Below are 22,260 nucleotides of genomic sequence, written 5' to 3'. Positions count from 1 at the left end.
ATCTTGCCCATCCACGAGCGAGCGGTATTGGCACTCCAGGGATCTCCATTCTCATATGCACCAAAAAGTAACTTTTCTTTATTTAAGGTCTCCCAGATTGATACAGATCCTGCAGAGGCCCTTGAGCTCTTGGATCTAGGGATATTTTATCACCTAATTTGTTGTAAATTTTTTCATGAGTTTTGGTATCACCATTTAGTTGCTCTGGTTCAAGTTACCATGATGCACCATCACCTTCCAAAATCCCTTTCCTTAAAGTTTGCATGTAAGTCTCAAGTTATTTTGCCAAGTCTTATGGAATTAACTTTTTCAATTTGTCACTCACCCCTAGAGCTCTTTTTTCCTCTTTTCTGAAATACTTAAATTTGATCTTCGTATCTGATTCTTGATCACACAGAAGTATAGACTTTGAAAATCCTTCTTGCCTCTAACTTGTACATTCTACACTGATATGAATTAAACATTTTTATTTTTTAAGATACACATCACTTAAATTCCTGGTGGCTATATATGATGCCTGTCCTGGTAAAACCTGTTTAAGGTGGAAATTTCCACCAGCTTCACCAAATTTCCCATTAAAAAAAAAAGCAATAATCTTGGCCAGTAAATTTAATTTAAAAGATGAAGTGGATACAAGGGGGAGAGTGTTGGGGAGAGAGGAGTGAAGAGGGACAAGTACAGTATATGGTGACGTAAAATGATTTGACTTTGGGTAATGGACAAACAACACAATCAGCAGTTCAGATGCTATAGAGATGTTTACCTGAAACCTATTCACTTTTATGAATCACTGTCACCCATTAAATTTAATTTTCTAACTAAAATTATTAAAAAATAACATGATAATTAACAAATATGTTTGGGAATCTGGTAGACTATTGCTTTATTCTTTTTTTATTTTTAAGCTAGAAATCAAATTTAGTCTCCATGTTTCTTCCCCAACTTTAATGTTACAGAGACAATTTTTGTTACCTAGTGCTTATATTGAGGTGCAATAACAGGTCTTTATGCATTGCCTATGCTATCCAAAACTAAGTAAAAAAATGCTGCGGTAATATTTTAAGTCTAAATTCTTTAGCCAATGTTCTGATTGCATTAAAACTCAGTTTAATAGTATTAGTATTAGATAGAGTTCCATTAATATGACTTTTTGGATGAGCAGAAACTTGAGAAAAGGAAGGAGAGGCCAACAAGTATCTCCATAATCTGCTGTATTTATGCATTCATCTCATTATTCAAATGTCCTGTCACTTAACATTAATAACATTTAGGTATTGATAAGCCTATCAGTATTTATTCTCACAAATCAAATTTCTAATGAGGTCATGGTTAAGTTGGGAAATGCTCAATGGTTTAAGTTTAATTGAGTCATGATAGATCAAAAGTGGTCCGAGCCTGACCAGGCAGTGGTGCAGTGGATGGAGCATTGGACTTGGATGTGGAGGACCCAGGTTTGAGGTCCTGGGGTTGCCAGCTTGAGTGCGGGCTCATCTGGTTTGAGCAAAGCTTGCCAGCATGGACCCAAGGTCGCTGGCTTGAGCAGGGGGTTTCTTGGTCTGCTGAGGGCCCACGGTCAAGGAACATGTGAGAGGGCGGTCAATGGATAGCTAAGGTGTCTCAGCGAAAAACTGATGATTGGTGCTTCTGTCTATCTTTGTTCCTGTCTGTATGTCCCTCTGACTCTCTCTCTGTCTCTGTAAAAGGAAAGGAAAATGAAAGAAAAAAAGGAAAAACAACAACAACAAAAAAAGTGGTCGAAAATTGAAGTAAATATGGTATCCATTAGATGACTCTATCAAAACCTCTAGTTTAAAGAAAATAAGAAAGGTGCTACCTCTCACTTCATTGGATACATAATTGGCACCTACAAAGAATAATATCAGCATTGGTTAATGTGTTTATTTATTACAGAAGTTCTAATCATGTTTCTATATCTCTCTGCATTGGTGAACACATGGCTTCTTTCATCAGAGGCGCATCTTCCTTTCCAAGATTACTCATCTTCATACGCCCTCTCAAAGCAGCAAATCTTACTTGGTGACAAACATATATCAATTTGCTTTTCCATTTTAAAACAGCGTCTCCTACATTGACCAGATTTTTTTGAGCACTTATCAGGATCCACCAAGGTGCATGTGGCTATAGTGAAAAAAAGAGTAACTAAAATTACTGATCTCTTATTTCAGAACATATTACTTCTGATTATAAAAAGTACTAAGTGTACATTGTAACAAATGTGGAAAATATCAAAAAATAAGAAGGCATTAAAATATTATATATACCCATATATAAACTTGAAATTTGCTTTTAATCAATATATCATATAATAAATTTTGTCATATATTGCTCTTCTTAACAAAGATTAAAGATTTTTTAGAGCTTCAAAATACTTTCTTGAAATTACAAGAGATGAACTATTCAGTCTTTCAACTAGGTCATATTTAAAATTTTAACATTTTAGGTTTATGATAAATAAATTGATATTTCATATTATAATATTTATGGTACATATTTAAGACAGCTGTGAAGAGATAGACTCCAGAGTTTTTTACTTATATACTGCCACCAACAATATACATAAATACTGTCACAAAATAAAATGGTATTTGTTGACATTTTAATTTTTACACCTTTGGTTATTTATTTGGAACAGTTTTTCATTAAAAAAATTTATTTTATTTTATTTATTCATTTTTAGAGAGGAAAGAGAGAGGGAGAGAGAGAGAGAGAGAGAGAGGAGAGAGAGACAGAGAGAGAGAAGGAGGGAGGAGCTGGAAGCATCAACTCCCATATGTGCCTTGACCAGGCAAGCCCAGGGTTTTGAACCAGTGACCTCAGCATTTCCAGATCGACACTTTATCCACTGTGCCACCACAGGTCAGGCCAGTTTTTCATTTTTTCTTTCTTTAGTATATTGTTTATATACTTTGCTTATTATGTTATTGGTAATAAGTTTTTATTTTTCATGAATTCATAATAGCTTTTTTATTTCTTTTCATTTTTTTAAGATTTTATATTTTAAAGTACGTGTAGTTTTAGATTTACAACTATTTTGAGAGTAAGGTATCGAGATTCCACATATATCCAGTGCCTCCACACATGCATAGCTTTCCCCATTATCGACAGTATTCAGTATTCATCAGAACAGTTTTTTGTTTGTTTGTTTGTTTTTTTACCAAGGATGAACCTATTTTGATACTTCATAATTATCCAGAGTTCATAGTTTACATTAGGGTACATTCTATGGGATAGAAAAATGTACATTTATACGTATATTATGTATTATCTATATATATTATACAGAGTATTTTTACTGCTTACCGCCCTACAAATCTTCTGGGCTCTTCTTATTGATCTCTCCCCCAATTTCTTTAGCAATCATTGACATCTTTTTTTTTAATATATAGTTTCGTAGTTTTGCCTTTTCTAGAATGTCGTAATTATACAGTACATAGCCTTTTAAAATTACATTTTATTTTTATTTAGTAATAAGCATTTAAGATTTCCACATGTCTTTTCATGGCTTCATTGTTCATTTCTTTCTGGTATTGAATAATATTCCATGGTAGATGCACCACAATTTATTTATCCATTTATCTACTGAAGGACATTTTGGATGCTTCCAAGTTTCAGAAATCATGAACAAAGCTTCTATAATCACCCATGTGTAGGTTTCTGTATGAATGCAAGTTTTCAAATTCTTTGGATAAATACCAAGGAACACAATGCTAGATCATATTGTAATAGTATGCTTAGTTTCATAAGACTCTGATAAACTATTCCAAATTGGCTGTACCATTCTGTAATGATGCTATCAGTGTATGACAGTTTCTGTTGCTCCATAGCCTCACCAGACTTTAGTGTTGTTAATATTCTGGATTTTGGCCATTCTAAAGGTGTGAAATGGTATTTTAATGTTGTTTTAATTTACATTTTCTTGATGACATATATGTGGCTCATCCTTTTATTTGCTTACTTGTCATCTATATATCTTGTTTGTGAGCTGTCAGTTAAGAACTTGGTTACATTTTCTTAAGTGAGTTTTTTATTTTCTTGTTGTTGAGTTTTAAGAGTCCTCTGTATATCCTCAAGAATGGTCTTTTATCATATGTGTCTATTGCAACTATTTCTCTGTTTGTAATTGTCATTTCTTTATCTTATCATTGTATTTTGCAGAGCAGAAAATTTTAACTTTAATACAGTACAACTTATCCACTTTTTTCTTTCATGAATTATGCCTTTGGTGTTGAATCTAGAAAGTCATTCCGTAGTCAAGGACATCTAGGTTTCTGTACTTATCTTCTAAGAGTTTTAGAATTTTGCACTTTATAAAAAGGCTATGACTAATTTTGAATCATCTTTTTTTGAGAAGGATGTAACATCTGTTTCTAGATTTTTTTTTTCCATGTGGATGTCTAGTTGTTTCAATTTCACATGTTGAAAACACTATCTTTGCTCTATTGTATTTTCTTTCCTGTTTTATAAAAAGTCAGTTGACTATATTTACGTGGGCCTATTTCTGGGTTCTCTAACTTGTTCCATTGATCTATTTGTCTATTGTTTTATCAGTACTATACTGTCTTGATTACTGTAGCTTTATAGTAAGTTTAGAAGTCAGGTAATGTCAGCCCCTCAACTTTGTTCATCTCCTTTTATAATGAGTTTGCTATTCTGGGTCTTTTTCCTTTCCCTATACACTGTAGAGTAAGTTTGTCAATATCCACAAAATAATTATTATTGTTTTTAAAAATTGCATAAAATCTACAGATCAAGTTGGGTAAAACCAACCTCTTGATAATATTGAGTCTTCCTATTCATGCACATAAAATTTCTTTCCATTTTTTTTTTTTTTTTGTTCATCATAGTATTATAGTGCTTCTCAAGTACATCTTTCACCTGGTTTGTTAGATTTATACCTAAGTAGTATATTTTGGGGATGTTAATGTAAATTGTATTATGTTTTAAATTTCAAATCTCACTTGATGGTTGTTGTTATTTAGAAAGTCAATTGAAATTTCTATATTAACATTGCATCCTACAAATTTGCTGTAATTACTTATTAGTTTCAGCAATTTTATTTGTCAGTTCTTTCAAATATTCCACATAATCATGTGATATGTGAACAATAGCTGTTTTCTGTCTCCCTTCCCAATCTATGTGTATTTTCTTTTTCTTTTTTTGCATTAGCAAAGACTTGTAGTATGATGTTTGAAAAAATATTTATAATATTTTTCTTGTAGCAGTTCTTGCTGTGAAAGTTCTGAATTTCTCACCATTAATTACGTTGTTAGCCTTTATCATGTTGTGAGAGGTGTTGTTGTATTCTTTTTTTATTAAGAGCTTTTATCATGAATGGATGTGGGGTATTATAATATTAACTGCCTTTTCTATATCTAATGATGTGATTATATGTAATATTAGTTTTAGTCTGTTGATATGAGAGATTACTTCAATTGTTTATTGAATGTTGAACTAGTTTTGCACATTGAAAATATATCCCATCTGGTTGTGATGCATAATTTGGTTTGCATATTGTGATTTTGATAAGCTAGTATTTTTAGAGATTTTGCATCTAAGTATGAGAGATAATGGTCAGTAGTTTTCTTTTTTCAAAATCTATTTGTCTGGTTTTGGTATTAGTATAAGACAGGCCTCCCTGAATAAGTTAGAGAGAATTCCTTTTGATTTTATATTTTGAAAAGATTGTGAAGAATTTATATACTTTCTAAATTGTTTATTGAAATTCACTAGTGAACCCATCTGGGTTGGTGTTTTCTGACTTGGAAGCTTATTGATTATTGATTCAATTTCTTTCTGATTGCCTATTAACTCTTATGTGAGTTTTTTCCTGTTTTATCTTTCAAGGAATTAAGCCATTTCTAGGTTATCAAATTCTTGGCATACAGTTGTTCATAGTATTTGTTTATTATCTTTTTAAATTTCTATAAGCTCTGCTTTGATAGCCCTTTTTCAATTCTGATATGAGTAATTTGTATCTTCTCTCTTTGTTGCTTAGTCTGGCTTATCAATTTTATTGATCACTTAAAAATATCTACTATTTTCTGGAAAGAACCAGCTTTTCATTGTGTTGATTTTCTCTATTAATTTCCTGTTTTTCATTTTATTGATTTCTGCTCTATTTCTTACCATTTATTTTGCTCTGCTTATTTTGGAATTAATTTGTATGTAACTTTTTTAATTACCTAAGGTTAAAAACTAAGATTATTATTTTTAAATCTTGCTTTTTTACTAATGTAGGCATTTAGTGCTATAAATTTCCCTCTAAGCACTGCTTTTACCACATCCCACAAATTTGATAAGTTGTATTTTCATTTTCTTTTAGTTTAAAAATACTCTTACATTTCTGTTGAGATTTCTTTTTGACCCACATGTTGAGAAGTGTGTTGTTTAATCTTCATGTAATTTGGTATTTAGTAGTTGTCTTACTGTTATTAATTTCTATCTTAATTCCATTGTGTTCTGACAACATCTATTGTAAAATTTTTATTCTTTTACATTTTTTTAAATTGTGGTTTATTTTGGTGAATATTTCATGCAAGCTTGAGAAGAGTGTGTTTTTCTGCTCTTCTTGGATGAGTAGTCTATAGATGTCATTTTTATTCAGATGATTGATTGTATTTTTGAGTTTACCCATGATCTCTTCATTGTTTGCCTACAGAATCTATTTCTGAGAGAAGTCACAAACTATAACAGTAACTAGTTATTTCTCCTAGAAATTCTGTCAGCTTTTGCCTCACGTAGTTTTATGCTTTATTGTTAGGCACATGCATATTAAAAATTGTTATGTATTCTTGGAGAATTACTAAGAGATCTTTTTATTTTAAGGATAATAATTTTATCTGTCTATCTGTCTTATTTGTCACAAATTTTTTTTCCCACTGTTTTCATTTTGTTAATGGTAGTTTTTAGACAATAGCAGTTTTGTTTATTGTTTTAAGATTTTACTTATTCACTTTAGAGAAAAGAGAGAGAGAGAGAGAGAGAGAGAGAGAGAGAGAGAGATGAAGAAGGAGCAGGAAGAATTAACTGCCATATGTGCCTTGACCAGGCAAGCCCAGGGTTTCAAACTAGAAACCTCAGTGTTCCAGGTTAATGCTTTATCCACTGTGCTACCACAGGCCAGGCCAATAACAGTTTTATTACAAGTTAATGCATATTCATTTTTAAAAATGTAAAACCATAATTTTCACATGCAAAGACATAAAGATATAAAATTAAATCAACCTTACTTAGTGAAAAGTTTATTTTTCCCATTGTTCACAATACCATCTTAATCTTTATTAAGCATCTATAGGTATCTGAGTCTTTTTCTGGGCTATTTTTCTTACTGTCTTGCTGATCAGTTCTTTCCACCATTTCTTATGATAATACTATATTGATTTACATTTTTATACAAATTTCAGAATCTCACTCAGTTTTCACAAAACAAGTAGAAAAATATCTTTTGGAGTGTGATTAGGATTACATTGAGTATAGACTAATTGAAAAATAATGACAGTTTTACAGTGAACCATCTAATTCATTTATGGAGCATATTCTTCCTTAAATTTATGTTTTTCATGATTTTTTAATCATTATTTTAGCTTTCTGTGTAGAGGTGTTATAAATTTTTCTTTAGAGTTTTCCCTTTGTCATTGACATTTCTAATGATATTTAAATAGTATTGGACTTATGATTTTCTCCTAGAAATTAAAATATAAAAATTGAATTGATAATTATATTAATTTATTTTTATTTATTTTTAAATATTTTATTTATTGATTTAGAGAGAGGAGAGAGAGAGAAAGAGAAGGGGGAGAAGTGGGAAGCATCAACTCATAGTAGTAATTACTTCTTACATGCCCCTTGGCCAGGCAAGCCCAGGATTTTGAACCGGCAGCCTTAGCATTTCAGATCGTTGCTTTATCCACTGCATCACCTCAAGACAGGTCTAATTATATTGACTTTTAAAATGCAAGTCATGATAAACTCACTCATTAATTATTTTAAATATATATAAATACATATATCTAAACACATATATGAAGATTATGAGGATCATTTTGTTTTTTCAACATATACCATCATGGGAATGGAATGATTAAGTTTTTTGGTTCTGTTCAAATCTCTATCAAACCTGTAACATTATTTTTCTAATGCACTGGCTAGAACTCTCTTGCAGTGTTAATTGATATCAAAGATACAATGCACTCATTTTTATTTCTGATCTCAAAGAATAAATTTTCATTATGTTGTCATTTAGTAGGATGTTTATTGTAGTAATTTTTTATAGGTAAACTTTATTAGATTAATGAGCTTAATTCTTTTTTGATTATATGATTATATATCTAATTATATGATACTGGGACTTTTTAAAAAATAATAAATTATATCTAATAATTTCCTTTATCTATTAACTTGATAAAATAAATTTTCTCCTCTAATCTATTTATGTGGTAACATTTATTTTAGAATGCTCCACTAACTGTGCAATTCAGGAATTTGTGCAAACTTTTCTGATTTTTCTCAATTTTGATTTTAGTTTTTTGTTTTTGAAAGATTTTTGCATCTACATTAATGAGTAATGTTGGCCTTTTTATTTCTTAAAATTTTCTTATGAGTTCTGCCACTGGATAATATTTATCTTCCAGAATGAGTTAGAAGTATTTTTTTTTATTTTATATTCTTTAGAATAGTTTGTGTATAATTTATTTTTAGAAGCTTAATTATTGGAAGTTAATTATTACTGATTTTAATTCCTTAAGGATTTCAGATGCATTTAGATTTTCTTTTGGTCAGATTTATTATGTTGTATTTTTCAAGAATTATTCATTACATATAAAATTTTAAATGTACTGTCATAGAGTTGTATGTAATGTCCTTACATGGTTCTTTTATACTTGTAGCAATGTACCTTTGATAATGTTCATTTACCTTTTCTCTTTTTCAGTCTTGTTAAAACTTTAATTTTATAATATTTTATACTCATTATTTTTTATTGAATTTTTGGGGTGACATTGATTAATAAAATTATATAAGCTTCCAGTGTACAATTCTATAATACATCACCTGTATACTATAGTGTGTGTTCAAGTCTCCATCACCATATATGCCCCCTTCACCCTCTTCTACCCCTCCCCCAACCTTCTTCTCTCTAAACACCGTACTGTTGTCTGTGTCATTAGATTGTTTTTCCTCTGCTTAATCCTTTTACCTTTTTCAATGAGTCAACAAACAGCAAATTTTGGCATGAATGTGGAGAAAGAGAACCTTCGTGTACCGTTGGTGGGAATGCAAATTGGTGCAGTCACTATGGAAAACAGTGTGGAGTTACCTCATAAAATTAAAAATGGAACTGCCTTATGACCCAGCAATTCCACTTCTGGGAATATATCCAAAGAAACCTGAAAGACTAATTTAAAAGAATATATGCTATATTACCGATTTATTAATCTTTGTCTCACTAGCTAAAAATAGAGCTGAATAAGGATGTACTAACAAAGTAAGCTTATAAAAGAATTTCTGTTACATGTTTAATCCAGTTTTACTCTTATAACCATGATTAAATATCACCAGTTTAGTAAGCAAAGTTATGTATTCTGTAACAAATTAAAAAGTATATAATCAATTCTGTGCTTTCACCTCTGGCCAAGATCTCATTATAGCTGAAAGGCCCGTTTCCCTCCAGCTGACATACATCAGAGGATAGATACTTTCTGAGCAAGAAGAATAAGCATAAGGAGCTATACCTCAGCCCCCTTCTCCTCACTCCCACCACACCATTCTTGTTACTATGGGTTTAATTTTATTTTTTTTCAAACTTCTTGACTTAAATTTTAAGTCACATTTTTAGCTTTATTTATTTTCAGATATATAGGTTAAATGCTATAAATTTTCTTGTAAACAAGACTGTATTTCATGGGCTTTTATTTACTACATTTTCATTACCATTTAGGTGAAATATTTTCTAATACCCATTGAATTTCTTCTTTGAATTAGATCAAGTTTTGTTTGTATTCATGTTTAAACCTTCTAGATTCTTCTTTCTGTGTGCGTTTTACTCTGTTTTCTGTTTAACTGAGTAAGCTGTATAATCATTGCCTATTATAATGTTCTCTACTTTTTAAAATTTCTGTATATTTGCATATTTTGAGACATAATTATTAGTTGAGTTAAATTCATGGTTGCAATATTATTGAGTCTTTTATCACTCTGAATAATCAGTTTTGTCTGCATTATTTATTAATGTCTACTTCAGATAATGCTAACATAGTTTTACTGTACTATGCTTTTATGTTATGTATTTTTCTATTTTTTAGGTTTTACAACTTTTATTTTCTCATGTGTTAGATATTTTTCTTATAAACTCTTCATTACGTTTAAAACTATGTTTACTACATTCAAAAGAGTCCCTCTAAATTTATTTTTAATTCTACATTTATATTTAAAATAGTAATATATGTTGGGTGAAACATACTCTGTTATTTTTTTTCTTTTTCTTTCTCTTTTTTCTGTCTTCTTTTGTAATAAATTATAAAGATTATTCTATCACGATATTTACTATTATGTAATATTATTCTATTTTATTATTCTTTTACTGTTTGTTAGAGGTTTCAACTTACAAATGTCATATCAAAAGTCACTTCATTTTTCTGTGTCTGTGAGTTTCCATGTAAGAAAATAAGTGTTGTTTTGTAGACAAAATTGCTTTATATTTTTTTGCTTAATATAGGAGTATTGATGTTGAATTGTGTTTGACTGAAAATATCTTCATGTTACCTTCATTCCTGGGGAGGGTTTTCATTTTATATAGATTCCTAGACTGTAGCTATTTTCTTTCAGGATTCTGAAGATAGCATGACATTCATTGTCTTCTAACTTCCTCCTTCAATATCAATGAGAAGTCAGCTCCCAACTTAATATTTGACCTTTGAGAAAAATCTGTTATTTTCTTCAACTCTTGCTTCGTTTTATTTTATTTTTTAAGAGTTTACTATCTTTTTTATTATTTTCATTTTTTCCCACTCTTCCCCCATTTCTTATTTTCCAATCTTTAACCTTTTTATTTAATTCCACATATTGTCTTCCCATTTATCTTTCATTTTTTACATTATTTTGCCAATTGTACATAAATCAGTGCTTAACACACTCATATATTTTATTTTGGTTCATATTTTTGAGTTCTGGAATTTTACATTTTCTTCTTTGTTATAGTTTTTATTTCTATGACATGTTTTTAATCTTGTTTTTATTTATTTAAATAAATTCAGGATAGTCAATTTAGGGTCTGTGTTTGTTAACTTCATTATGTGGATACCTTGTTTTTTATTTTATTTTATTTTTTTAAATGAGAGGAGGGGAGATAGTGAGAGAGACTCCCACATGCACTCTGACCAGGATCCACCCAGCAACAATGGTCTGGAGCAGGGGTCCCCAAACTTTTTACACAGGGGGCCAGTTCACTGTCCCTCAGACCATTGGAGGGCTCCCACATACAGAGCTCCTCTCACTGACCACCAATGAGAGAGTTGCCCCTTCTGGAAGTGTGGTGGGAGCTGGATAAATGGCCTTAGGGGGCCAAATTGCGGGCCGTAGTTTGGGGACGCCTGGTGGAGCATTGGCTCCAGACCAATGGAGCCATGGCTATGAGAGGGAAAGAAAGAAAGAAGAGGGAGAGAGAGGGAAAGAGAAATAGATGGTCACCTCTCATGTGTGCCCTAACCAAGAATCAAACCAGGGATCTTCACACATCAGGCCGACACCCTGTCCACTGAGCCAACCGACCAGGGCCCACCTTGTTTTTAATTTTTTTTCATTTTTGATAAGATAGCCTTGTTTTCATTTGTTCCTGATTTTTTAGCACATACATTTTGTTTTGTTTTTTGTTTTTCACAGAGACAGAGTCAGAGAGAGGGATAGATAGGGACAGAGAGACAGGAACAAAGAGAGATGAGAAATATCAATCATTAGTTTTTTGTTGCGACATCTTAGTTGTTCATTGATTGCTTTCTCCTATGTGCCTTGACCGTGGGGCTATAGCAGACCGAGTAACCTTTTGCTCAAGCCAGCGACCTTGGGTCCAAGCTGGTGAGCTTTGCTCAAACTAGAAGAGCCTGCGCTCAAACTGGCGACCTTGGGGTCTCGAACCTGGTTCCTCCGCATCCCAGTCCAATGCTCTATCCCAGGGGTCGGGAAACTTTTTGGCTGATAGAGCCATGAATGCCACATATTTTAAAATGCAATTCCATGAGAGCCATACAACGACCCATGTACGTTATGCATTATCCAATAAAAATTTGGTGTTGTCCCGGAGGAAAACTGTGATTGGCTCCAGCCACCTGCAACCATGAACATGAGCAGTAGGAAGTGAATAGATTGTAATACTTGAGAATGTTTTATATTTTTAATATTATTTTTTTTATTAAAGATTTGTCTGTGAGCCAGATGCAACAATCAAAAGAGCCACATCTGGCTCGCGAACCATAGGTTCCCGACCCCTGCTCTATCCACTGCGCCACCGCCTGGTCAGGTGGCACATACATTGTTAATGCAAAATTTAAGAAAGATCTTGAGGCCTAGGATAATATCATCCTTCTTCAGAAATAATTTATTATTGTTTCTTGCTGGTAGCTTACAACCACCAACCAACATTCTTTGATTACCTTAAACCACTTAAAGATTATGAAATAATTTGAAAATGGGTGTTTTTTCCTGAGAGAGTTGGACTAACGTGATATTAACTTAGACCCAGTTTATAGACTTTTGGATTTATTAATTATATTTGCTTAATGAATTTGGATGTTTTTTATTTTCTTTTATGTTTTTGGTCAGATTTAATATGTTATATTTTTTCAGAAATTGTTTATTATATTACCGTTTTTCTATAGTTCTTTCTTCTCAGGCTCTAAATTAAATTTCTTTTGGTGCTTGTGGTAGTATAAGGCTATCAGTTTTATGTTTTTCAACATCTGTTCATTCTCTTCAAGAATGGGCAGGTGCTTGGAGGCAGAACCGGCTCAAAGGTTGATCTCAATGAAATCTTTTCTCTTTAAGTTTTAATTGACTTTTCAACTCTGCAAAGCCTTTAAGCATCTTTCTTTTTTTTTTTTTAACTATTCTACTGTTCTCAGTAGGTGTGATATGAAAAATAAAGCTGTTATAATTTTATAGTAGGGTTTAATATTAGGTCGCTGTGTGAAACAGACTACTATAATTAATGGTCCATTTTACCATCTGATAAAGAAATCAAATTTTTAAAATAATTTGGAAAGTCTTGGTATGGTATAGATAAATAGTTCTTTGTAAAGTGGAAGTGATAGTATCTCCACATTTAATATGTTAAAATGTTTACAACAGTGTCTGGAATATAAGAGTTCTTCAGAGATTAAGAAATGGTGAACAAAAGACTATAATTGAAATTAAATCATTATTGAGTACCACTGTTAAACCAGGTAGTAGGCTTTATGCTCAACTTTATTAGCTACTTGGGAAATGCAAATCAAAACTATAATGAAATACCACGTCACAACTGTTAGAATGGCTAATGTCAAGATAATTAAAAGCACGTGTTCGAGAGGTTGTGGAGAAAAAGGATCCCTCACTCACTGCTGGTGGGAGTATATACTGGTACACACACTATGGAAGACAGAATGAAGGCTGCTCAAAAAATTAAAATACAGTTACCATATGACCCTGTAAGCTCTTCTCTTGGTACCTACCTGAAAAATTTTAAAATATTTATTCACAAATATGTATGCACCTCAGTGTTTACTGCAACATTATTCACCATTGCCAAGACATGGGACAACAGAAGTGTCCTTTGCTAGATGACTGGATAAAGAAGATGTAGTACATATATACAATAGAATACTACTCAGCCTTAAGAAAAAATGAAATATTGCCATTTGTGACAACATGGGTTGATCATGAGCATATCATGCAAAGTAAAATAAGTCAGAACCATAAGGTAAAAATCATATAATTTCACTCACATGTAGTATATAAAATTGAAAACAACAAATGAACAAACAAGAAAAACAAAAAAAATATGTTAGACATGGACAATAGTATGCTGGCTACCAAAGGAAAGAGAGGTGGAAAGTAGTAAAGGGTAAGGGGTCAAATATATGGTGATGGTAGATTTAACTTATGATGGTAGGCACACTATGCAATATATAGATGATATATGATAGAATTATACACTCAAAACCTATGTAATCTTTCCAATAAATTTAATTTAAAAGAAATTTAAAAAAATAGGACATAAGAAAAAATAACATTGAGGCATAGATTAATACAGAATAAAAAATGATTAATTAAGTATCATGATTAATATATTGGGTCCAAAGTGTGAATAGATGCATATTTGTTTATTGTCAAGGCATGGTATCATAGAAGAGTGATATAAAAATATAACCTTCAAGATGAGTAAGAATTATTGAAGTGAACAGGAAATATGTAAAAAGAACACAACTAATCAGAAAAAGTGGTATAAATTTTATCCTAGAGTAGAAAGAATACATGATATATTTGGGTCCAAAAGCTAATTATTATGAAAATAGTTTTCATTCATTAAAAACCCATTGGTCAAGTATTGTGTTAAATATTTTGCATACATATCTTATTTAACTATCATACAACTTTGATGTAGATGTTGTCTAGATAAAAATGTGAGGTTTAAGTGATCAATATTTTCCCCAAATTTGCAAAACTAATACATGCTTAACCCAGGTTTTAATTGTAAATTGTTCCAAGTCCAGAATCCACTCTTTAAATATTTAATCAGTGTCCTCTACATTGAAAAAGTTAGACACTGACACATAAAAAGCACTTAGCAGAGGTCAGGAAATTGTGTCAAATTTGATAGCGCTTATAATAGATCTGCCTGTGTCTAGGAGCCTTAATTATTTTACGACTACAGAGGGATGTGAAAACATGAAAAATAAAAGTTGAGGGCTTTGTGGATGACAATTTATAAGATCGAATTCTATTAAAATGGATATGCCTACATACACAAAGAATCATTTGATATAAATTCTTGATCATGTACGCTATATGCTTAATAGATGGTTTTCTGGCCTGAAACATGAATGTAGGAAAACCTTTGCTTTAGGAAAATTTAAATAATTCTATTCCCTCTACAGTATCTGGAATTAGGTGTCATTTTTTTTTTTACTTGAATATATCTTAAAGTTGTATTATAACTGAGAATTTAATGTTACTTCCTGTTTCTCATATCTTATTCACTTCTTATTCTGATCTTAGAATTAAATCTTTGTTTCCTTTTTTTTTCATGAAACATTGTCAGTGTGGCAAGAGTTATACTTGTCTATTATTCTATGACTGGTAACTGAATCTCTACTCTTAAAAATAATTTATATCAATTGATAGTACCATCATGTAAAGGTCATAAAAGGTCATAAGTAACTCTAAAATATTAATATTTGAATTTTATTTATTTATTAGGTTATTTAAGAATAAAGGGTTTACAAATTGAGAAAGGTATAATTATTTAAGTCAGGTGGATAAAAAGATAGAAAATGTTAAAATTTATTTGTAAATTTTCTTAATACAAACTAATCAGTACCACAAGAGAAGCGTGGTGTTCATTTGTCATAGGGCATTTGTCAAGGGCAACTTTCTGCATTCGTTGGGAAGTTATTTGGCTAATCAATAAACTCCTTGCCAATTTAAAGGGGCTATTTATTTATATGGACTCTACTTTTATCTCAACATTTTACCATATTTTTCAAGTAACCACATTGCATTGGTGACTGAATAACCTTAATTTTGAATTTAATCATACCTAAAACACCAGGACTAGGACTGATACTGTCTTCTTGCTTACATTTCAATACAGGTGAATGTTTCTCTTTTACTATTTTTGACTCCATCTCCCATTCACCATGCAATGTATCCTAAAGCTGCCAAAGCCACCATGTCTGTGCCGCTAGAGATCCATGGCCTCTTCTGAGACATCGTAAGAACGGGCTACACCTGTACACTACCTTGTATTCCTTCACCCCTTCTACTTCTTCTCCTCTTCTTGTTTTCTTTTTACATCTATTGCTCTTCTTCCATTTCATGAAATATTCAATATGATAAATAGTTAACAAATACTATCACTTTTAATCTTTGTACAAGCTTATGAAATAAATATTACCATCCATTGTACAGGTAAAAGAACTAAAGCTTTCTCCACAAAGCCCTGTGTGCTTAATATAAAACCTGTTCTATTTGATGGCAAGCTCACTCTACAAACCACTGTAGTATGCTATTTTCACTATCACTATGGATTATTTTATGCTTGTACTTCCTTAAAATGTAGTCTACTCCTTCATGTTTTAACCATCAACAGCATTGATCTCTATTAATTTTCTACCACTGCTGAAAAGTATCTGTGTACATTTTCACAAAGTATCTGTGTAGATTGGAAGCCATTTATTGTTTCTTTTGTGGCTTTCAGGTTTTACTGATTGCCAAACCACACCACTGTAAAACTGATAGATTTGTGCTACTCTATGATCTCTTCAAAGCCATTCACTCTTACACCTTGTATTACTCTTTCTATTTATTTTATTTTATATTTTGATCTATCAAAGGTCAAATACAGATCATTCTCTCCATTCCAGTAGGCATTATAACTTAGTATATGTTTAAATGATCAAAAGGTAAAGGGAAGCTTATGCTTATATTTATAGTGTCTTCAAAGCCTTATTGGAAACTTTTCTACAATACTGAAAAAATATAGTTTAATGGTACAGCATATAAAAAGAGACAATAGGAGTCATCTCATAATGTTTTCTATGAAGTTGGATTAGATATCTACATAATAATTTACAAAATAGTGTTTGGCACATACTGAAGAGTCATATTTATTTCTCTTCTTTCTTTCTCTCACCTTCCAAGGTTTAAGTATTGAATACAAGTGACTTATCTGCAGTTTAAAGCTTTTATTCAGAAAATTTGGGATATCTTCCTAAATCTCCACAATTACTATAATTCCCCATTCTTACTATTTAAAGCATATTTACAAACCTTCAAAACCAACTAAATCTATTGATTTATCTGGTTTTTTTTTCAACTAGGTTGTAAATATGCCCAGAGGATTACTGTCTTTTATGTCTTAGTTTTCTCAGTGTCTAGCATATTGCTCAATAGATCACTAAGCACTTGATATCAGAAGGTAATTGATTAACATTCTAGCACCAGGGTCCCTAACACATTCCCTAATTATATTTAAGGTCCTCACTTATGCAGCTTCCTTTTAGTAATAATAATAACAATAGCAATAAATGTAATAATAATAATGGTATCTAAATCAACAGACTAATTTTTGATTTGTAAGGCTAGATTCCAATACATTAAATCTTAACTGCAGTTTGACGTGCATATTTTAATTAACAAGTACAAAATTTTGTTAGGTTTTTCATTTTTAAAATTGTGGTTATTGATTCTGCTCATATTCTCTCTTATTTTTTTGTTAATGACATTGACAAATCACTTAAATTCTCTGAGGGCAACTTTCACAAGGTATTAAGCAGGGAGCTAGTAATAAAATCTAGATCTTCTAAGTTTGAATTCAATTATATTTCTAATACATCATCTACGTCTTGAATTTTCAACTCTAAGGCTAAATGAGAACACCTTTAACTGTACATTTCCATTTTCATTGGTAGTGAGTTTGGATTGTCCCCTAGGCTACACCTATCAGGAATATCATATTCACATAATCAACACCAATGGTCTCATTACAGTATATATTTTTTATACTTTATTTTTGATTAATTTATAAAGCCATTGCTGTATTCCTACATGTTTTAGCTAATTCAACAAGAATTTTTGAGGTACTTTTTCTTCACTTGACCCTTTATTTCTGCAGTACCTCATGGCCCAGAATATTCTGAGACTATATCCTAAATCATCTTATAGAGTCTGTTAATGATATCCCAAGAGATATACACTGTTGTTGTCAGTCCATCATCTTCCCTGGGGCCAAATTTATTATAAAGCCTTCACTGCTGAATCATATAAATAAATTTAATAAATTATGATTTTATTAATAATTTGAATAAATAATGGAAATCAAGATCCTCCCAAAAGACAAAGGATTGTTTCATTTTATCTGTATATTAATTTTCAAACTGAGGTCATTAACGTACATTCATATAGCACTATCCAAATGATTAAACCAAGATTCATCATAATCAAGAGATGTTTTTAATTTAAAAGATTATGCTAAGAACCTGCATTTTCCAATTTATAATCTAGGATTTCTATTTTTAGCCGGAAGCTATATGCTACATATGCACATGCCAAAGCCTCTTTTACCTGGTAGAATGAAGGTCACATAACACAGAAAGTGCAGGAGGTAATAAAAGATCTTCATTCTGTAGAAGGAAGCTGCTGAAAGATTTGGTAACAAAATCTAGAGACCACAGCACTTTCCAAAAAGCCAAGAAACATTTACTATTTATAGTTTTCGAATAAAAAAAATTTATCCGGAAATTGTTGTATTTTTGGTGTGTACTTATCTCGCTCCATTGACTAAGGCTGTGGGCAGAATTACCCTAATAGAAAACACTTGAAATTAACTGATTTTTAAGGAGGAATCTCCATGTAGAAATAGATGGTAACATGATATTTTTCTATCAGTGGTGATTATTTATATACATATATCAACATAAAGGGGCATGGATAGAGTAGGTTTAAAAGAAATACTTATTTACTACTTTAGGTGTAAAACAACTGAACATTACCATGTTAGTTAAACTCCTGCTTGTTTTTCAAAATATATTCTAGTCACTAATCTTGTGTGTGAATTCATCAGTATGTCCATATATCCAAAATACTTATTTCTAGTTAACTCAATATTTTCCCAAAATTATTCATTTACTTAAGTTCAGATATTAAGCCTCACTTTTGTCACTGATTATTACTACTTTATTCAAGTGCAACTTGAGTATTTATGGAGCTCTGCCTTTTTTTCTAAAATAGCTCAATTAATGTTCATTTATCTCTGTTTTATTGCAGTAATAAATGGACAAAATAAATATTGGAAAAAAACAACAACCTTATAAGGAATAGAAATAATTTCCCACCTCAATTTTCTGATTTTCAAGTTTTCTGGTTACTATTAACATCAGAATTAGAATTTAGCTTATATTTTGTTTTTGCTTGGCAACCACAGAATATATCTTTTGGTGTTCAATATGAGAAATGCAGTTTTAAGTCACTTTTACACTCTCTCCTGCACTGAACTTAAATATATGACAGTTATATTAATTTTTGAAAATTACTGTGTTACCCTCAACCTTTTCAATACTTCTCTATTTAAAATGAAGATATTAACACCCTTGCCATTCACTCCAAAATTCCTCCCCAGTTTCGACATCTCATCCGCTTGTTACATATATTCTTTTATCTTGCCTGGGATAATATTTAAGCTCTGTATAACCAGAATGGAGACACTAGTTCATGCTTGATATTTAAAGATTCTAACGCAACAATAGATTACATTGCCTTTTTATATGTCTAATATGATGATATTATGCTAATCAAGGACAAATAATTGTTGCTTTCAAAATCAAGTGGATTATTACTGTTTTTATTTTCTTTTAGTATTATATCTTTTTTCCTTTTATTCTAAGATGTTTTCTAGACTTTTTAATTTTACTATTGAAAAGTATTTTTTCTGTATTTTCTTGTAAATATGGGCAAAAATATAAATAATCGTCATTCCTAATTCTTTAGTATCTCTGAGTATCATAGGCTATTTCTACTCCTACATCATTCTATTATTTTCTGAACCTGTCCTGCTGTATAAGTCTACTGTTATCTAGATCTCAGGTTATCTCTTCCTTTCTTTTCTTCTTGTTCTCAGCAAAGGTTTTTAAAAATTGGCATTTACTTGCTGGAAAATATTTTTATTATACTTTTACATTTGATTGTTGGATGTAAACTCCCGGTGGGAAATAATTTAAAATCATTGTGCAGTAACTTCTAGCATTGTGATGAGAAATTTAATGCTAAGCAAGCTCCTTTTAAGTGGTTTGATATTTTTCTCTTGAGATACTTTTAGGACATTCTCTTTATATTTTGTATCCTGAACTTTAGGATTTATACATTTTCTGGTGTGAATTTCTTTTTTATAAGTTATTTCTCGATTGATGAGTTTTGTATCTTTCTTTAAAACAGGGAAAAACTTTTTAAAACATTTTCTGCTGATGTTCTTTCTTATTTGTTTGTATATTTACTTTCTTTCATTTGTGATATCTTTTAGCCAAGTGTGTCATGTCCTTCTGCAGTTGTATGTTTACTCTCATGCTATTCTCTCTATGTTGTTATTTTATAATTTTATTTTTTATTTACTTTATATACAACCTGTAATTCTAACTGCTACTTTAAAAGTATTTTTTATTTGGGAGAGGAGGATGTATTCGGGGCAACACTAGAATCTATGTAAACACAATAAATTAAAATCAAATTTTAAAAAAAGTATTTTTATTGATTTTATTATGGTGACTTTAGTAACTATAACTATATAGGTTTCAAGTGTCCAATTCTATAACACATCATCTGCACTCTGTATCATGTGTTCACAACCTAAACTCAAGTCTCCTTCCATTACCATTTATTTTCCCTTTACTCTCTTCCTCCATATTCACTCCTCTTCCCTCTGACAATCACCATACTGTTGTCTGTGTCTGGGAGCTTTTCTTTTCTTTGCTTAATCCCTTCACTTTTTTATCCAGCCCCGCAACCCTCTTCACCTCTGACAGCTCTCAGTCTGTTCTCTGTGTCTATGAGTCTGTTTTAAATAGTTTATTAGTTGATTAGTTCATTAGATTTCACATATAAGTATAAATAAAAACACTTTTATTTGTCTTCCTCTGACTGGCTTATTTCACTTAACATAACATTCTCCATGTCCAGTCCAACCATGCTATTGCAGAATATATTTTCTTTTTTTTTTTTTAAATAGCCAAATAGTATTCCATAATGTAAGTGTATAACATCTTTTTAATCTACTCATCTACTGATGGACACTTGGGCTGTTTCCAGATTTTGCCTATTGTAAATAATGCTGCAATGACATGGGGGTGCATATATTCTTTCTAATCAATGTTTTAGGTTTCTTCAGATAAATTCTCAGAAGTGGCGTCTCTGGATCACAAGGCAGTTTCATTTTTAATTTAGAAATTAACCCCTTATCAGATGTATCGTTGGTGAAGATGGTCTTCCATTCAGTGGGTTGTCTTTTCATTTTGTTGCCGATTTCCTTTGCTGTGCTAAAGCTTTTAAGTTCAATCTAGGTCTCATTATTTTGTAATTTTAAATATATCACATTTTAGTTTTTCTGATTTTTTAGGAAACATATTTATAATATCAGTGCCTTTTTCCATTCTCTGATTGTTCTCTTGCCATAGAACGGTATTCTTGTTTTACAGATGTAAGAGTTTTTTAATTCCTCTGCAAATATGTTTAAAAGAAATTTTTTTATTTGTATCAAATTCTATTTTTCTTGAACTATCTATTTTCATGGGATCTTGTGTTCCATTTGCTGTTGTAACCTTGGTTTTTCATGCTCCTGATAATTTCACTGTTGCAAAATTATCAGTTTTAGAATGAACAACTGGATATCTTGTGGGTAATTCCGTTGCTTTTGTACAAATCTTTTTTTCAAGAAATCCTCCCTTCAGTGGCATTCTCGTGGTAAGATTTGTGAATGTAGTTTGTAATGAGCTTTTTTACTGTGAACAGAAGGAATTAGGACTCCAGTGTTTTGAAGAAGAAACCTAAATTTTGTTTCTAGGACAAAAGTTTCTATGCCAGAAATCTTAGCTTTCTCCGCATAATTTGTTCACTTGAGCTGTGGTTTCATTTAAACAAAACTAAAAACTCCATGATGGAAGAAATGTTTATGTCTTGATCTACAGTTAGTCTCCAATGTGTAGAATTTTTTTTTATTACAGAGGAAGAACTCCAAAAATAAATATGTAACCAAATGAATTTCTTTGCCATCTTTAAAAATAATCAATTGACTACATATATTAGAGTTTATATCTGGACTTCACATTGTTTTATGTCAATCTGAAAATCTCTTAATTACTGTAAAACCTGAAATTAGATAGTATAAGTTTTGCAACTTAGTTCTAAATTCTTCAATGTATTATGTCATTTTTAGGTCTTGTGAGTTTTCATATCATGTTTTAAGTAAGATTGACAATATCTATTTAAAAATCCAGATGGAATTTTGTT

The sequence above is a fragment of the Saccopteryx leptura genome, chromosome 1 (genome assembly GCF_036850995.1).
Source record: "Saccopteryx leptura isolate mSacLep1 chromosome 1, mSacLep1_pri_phased_curated, whole genome shotgun sequence".
Taxonomy (NCBI): domain Eukaryota; kingdom Metazoa; phylum Chordata; class Mammalia; order Chiroptera; family Emballonuridae; genus Saccopteryx; species Saccopteryx leptura.
Note: the sequence above shows the minus strand (reverse complement) of the source record.